We start from the raw sequence: 4,765 nt of genomic DNA on the forward strand, positions 1-4,765 counted from the left end.
GAACTCCCTTGGTCAAAAGATATCAAAAAGTAAGTAAGAAAGTATTTGGAACTAAAGGAAATTGAAAACAATATATCGATGTTTGTAGGATGCTGCTAAAGTAGTACCTAGAGGGAAATTTATATTGCTTAACACCTATGTTAGAAAAGAATAACTGTCTCAAATCAATGACCTTAGCTTCCATGGTAAGAAACTAGAATATGAACAAATGAACCCCAAAGTGGGCAGAAGAAAGGAAGTCAAAATCAGAACAGAAATCAATATAATCAGAATAAAAAAGTAGAGGAAAATCAATGAAACCAAAAACTGGCTCCATATGAAAAATCAATAAAATTTGGCTAGATAGATCAGGGGAAAGAATATGAAGGACACCAATTACCAATGTGAGGAATGAGAGGGGTGGTATCACTGCAAATTAATGAAGGAATAGAAGGGCATATTATGAACAAGTACATGTCAATGGAAGTAACAACTTAGATAAAATGTACCAACGTTTTTGAAAAACACAAAACTCACTGAAGAAATAAAAAACTTGAATACTCTATGTCTTTAAAATGAAGTTTCAAATAATCTTAAGAGAAAAAGAAAGAAATATCAGTTGGGGCAGGAAGGGAACCACACGGAAGGTACCCACCTTCCTGATGAACGAATGGTCTCGCTAACTGGCCAACAAGAAAATGAATTTCTAACTGGCAGACACTTAGAGTAGCATATAAACCCTACCTCTAAGGTTAGTAGCATGAATATCTCCTACAGAGATGTTTCCCTAGCAATTTAAAGAAGCTAGCAGACAAAAGAAGGTCTAAATCCTCATTACCATTTGTCAGAGCTGGTCAATTCACATTCCAAAAGGAAAGAAAGTTTCTGGGAGAGAAGAGAAAAGGGTAGACTATCTGATGGACCATCATCAAAATTCACTGCCTGTAAGAAGCTGGGTTGTTTTTGTTTTTGTTTTTTCGTATTGTTTAAGCATCCTTGAAAAAGTTCCTGAGCAGACAGTAGGAGTGCGAACTTCCCCCGCTTCCTTAAGAAGAGACGGCACTGGATGCCTCCTGTTACCAAGGAGAAAGATGAAACTAATTTCTGCTATCAGTCTGCCACGTGAGAAACAGAAAAAGCCAACACAACAGTTTCTCAGCTGTCTTCCACTAATTCAGCTACAGTCAGAACCCCTGCCACCCTTCGTCAGCCCGCCCCAATGAAGAGAGTCTTGTGGCCTCAGGGCCAGTGCCTCTCTTTATTTCTGGAACTGTACCCTCTCCCGATTTGGAGAGAGAGTAAATAGAAACTTCGCGCTTCTATCTATCCTAAGCTTTGTCTGAGAAATCACTCTTGCCCCCATGTAGCCTTCACACCCTAACGCTGACCTCAGGTTTTGACTTTACTTGATCAAGAAAGTGAACTCAGGATGACAGACCCCAGAGAGATTGTCAAGCTTTGCTTGGGAAAAGCTGAGGCTGATGAGATGGCAGCTCTCTGTAGCTCTCAAAGTCACAATAAAAACATTCAGGTCAAACACACTTGTATCACACTGAGGAAGGTGGGTGCAGGAGTCTAACAGGCCATCCAGACCTTGACATCCCTTTGGAAATTCCTTTACAGTTGAGCTTGGTTTTATGGGTACACACCTCATGGAGAGATGCTAAATAGTTTGCTAATTAACTATGACCTTGGACAAAACAAAAATATCCACATTTCTAGCAAACATAGGGGTTATGTAACACATAAAAAGTTCCAATAAATGCCTTACCACACAGGAAGAGCTTCGTAAACATTCCCTCCTACACGGCGGTGCACTGGGAATCACACAGAGAGATGTAGCCTGCCTGTACCTGTAAGTCTAGTCACAGAACATCTTTTTCCTCTTTAGTCTTTCTCTTCACTGTCTCTTAAGCAAGAAAGGGAATTTATGTCCAAGAGGCAGTTACTGTGTCCAACTAATTTCTTTGTGTCTTAGCACAAAGCAAACATTCCCATTTTACGATGATGGATGGGCACACACCCAAGAAAATTACCTGCCACATCTTTTCCTCCTTCTGGGGTTCTCCCAAAATAGTTTTAGCTGAACTGCCATGAATTGCAAGCCCCTACTGACTCATCACCATCCAGTTTTACTTTGAGGAAATCACACCTCTCAACCCTGCAAACCATTGCTTGGCTCTTACGGGACACAGACAGATGTGTCGATTGGGTGTGGTGGCTCGCGCCTGTAATCCTGGGACTTTGGGAGGCTGAGACAGGATGACCACTAGAGGCCAAAATTCGAGGCCAGCTTGGGCAATAGTAAGACCCTGTCTCTATAAAAAAAATAAGAAAAATTACCTGGGCTTGTTGATGCACTCCTATAGTCCCAGCTACTCAGGAGGCTGAGGCAGCAGGACCACTTGAGGCCAGGAGTTGGAGGTTGCTGTGAGCTACAATGATGCCACAGCACTCTAGCCTGGGCAACAGAGCAAGACCCTATCTCAAAAAACAAAAAAGAAAGAAAGAAAAAGAAAAGAAGGGTGTGTCTTGGCAGGACCCAATTCACAGCTCATGAAGAGGGTAGACCCAGGGTTTGGAGCATCAGAAAAACCTGGGACATTCAGCCCTTCCACAGAAGGGGGACAGAGGCCCTTGTTCCCTAGGAATCGCAGCACTGGGTGCCAGAACTTGGTTCTGCCCTGAGGGCCCCATCCAGCCATAACATCCTGCAGCCACATGGCCCCTCCAGCATGGGCCATTTAGTGAATTTGGGCCTCTGTGTGACAGGCCTCAATACTATTCCTAGTGTGCATGAGGTGTTAGTGTAAGGAAAATAGGACCAGGCATCTTGGCTGCAAAGGAAGTAGTATCTGGTAGGGGCACATGGAGATCCAGGGAAAAAAGGTAGTTGTTTACAACACAAGTTCAAAATCTGGGCCTTACAGTAGCTGGGTTACTTATTTGGATCCCTATAATCGAAATATACGTCCGGAGGTGTCTACACCCTATGAACTACTATTTTTTTTAATTTCAGGATATTATGGGGGTACAGATGTTTAGGTTACATATGTTGCCCTTGCCCCCCGCCAAGTCCGAGTTTCAAGTCGTCCATCCCTCGGATGGTGCACGTCGCACTCTTTGTGTATGCATATACCCGTCCCCTCCTCCCCTGTCCCCTGAACTACAGTTTTGACAGAGCAACGTACGTTACTTAGGACATGGCCTATCCCAGGAACGTAAATCTCCCACATGGATAAGCTGTTCAGAACCGCTCCATCCTGATCCTAAAAGACAATTAAAGGAGATTTGGGGTTATATTACCTATTGCAGAAACTCAGTCCCTAACGTTTTGTAATCGCCAATCTTCCGTGTCTTCAATTCAGTTTTCAGTGTCAGAGCACCCATGCTGGGAACTGCAGTGGATTGAATGGTGGCTCCCAGAAAATCTGTCCCTGTGTCAAAATCTATATATATTTTCATTGGAGAAAAAGGTTTTTGCAAATGTGATTAAGTTAAGGATTAGAGATGAGATCATCCTGGATTATCTGGGTGGACCCTAAATCCAATGACAATTGTCCTTGTAAGAGACACAAAGAGACAAGGCACCCTGTGAAGACAGGTAGATGGGAATGATGTGGCCACAAGCCAGGAAAAGCCTGCAGCCAACAGAAACTTGAAGGGTGAAGGAAAGATTCCTCTGTGGACTTCAGAGGGAACATGGATGTACTGACAACTTGATTTCAGACTTCTGGCAAATTTCTTTTATAAGTCACCAAGTTTGGGATCATTTGTTATGGCAGCCCTAGGAAACTGAAACAGGAACCTAAATATGAGCAGATATTCTGTGACCTGAAATTAGCAGTCCAAGAGATTCCACTCTGGGTCTACCTAACCCTAAAACTTTCTGCTCACTCATACCCAAAGCCTTCCAAGTTTTGCCCAGCTCTCTGGGGACTAGAGGCAAAAAGCCATGACAGCCTTTTTCTCCATCCAGCAGCAAAGACCCATCCACCTTGTCTCAGAGCAGCAGCAGCAGCAGCCAAGCACCTGGAGACCTCTGCCACCTCACCCCCACAGGCTCCTTTGGCATAATGGTCCCTCATGCCGTACAATATTTGGGGCTCACTGAAAATAGCCAGTATTTCTGAGAAAACCCACTCACCCCCCATAGATTGTATTACTTTGTCCCTCGCCTATTTATAGCTACAACTGTAGCATCTTGATCTCTCCCACAGTTGTCCTTTATCTGAAGAAGGGGAACCTTCTGATTGCTTAACCTCTGTTCAGATGATTCCAGAACTAGGTATCTACCCCTCAAACAGAATTGTTGGAGACTCCCATAAAAAGCCCAGGTTGGACATTGTGCAATTCAGACAGGAAAGTCCTGAGCTATATAAACTATAATAGATCTAAATTCACCCTCAGAGGCCACCTCTTACTGCAGAGGAAAAGGTGCTTAAGCTCCGTGCATGCACTCGAGCTTGCCAATAGGCCGTGGACAAAGGGTTATCACATACACTGAGGACACGCACGCCTGGGGGCTGGCTCATGATTTCAGGATGCTCTGGAAACAATGAACATTCATGACATCAGCAGGAACCCAGATTGAAAATGGTCAGCAGATTAAGAAACCACTAGAAACCTCGATGTTTTCTATTGAAATGATCACAGCAAAGATAGAAACACAAGCAATAAAAGGGCAACTTGAAGCTCAACACTATGACAAGTAAGTGGCCCTTACTCAAATCATGGCCCTTGCGATTTCACAGAGACAAATATTAGGACTGGTTCACAGAGGCCA

This window comes from Propithecus coquereli, unplaced genomic scaffold (genome assembly GCF_000956105.1).
Source record: "Propithecus coquereli isolate 6110/MARCELLA unplaced genomic scaffold, Pcoq_1.0 Scaffold736, whole genome shotgun sequence".
Taxonomy (NCBI): domain Eukaryota; kingdom Metazoa; phylum Chordata; class Mammalia; order Primates; family Indriidae; genus Propithecus; species Propithecus coquereli.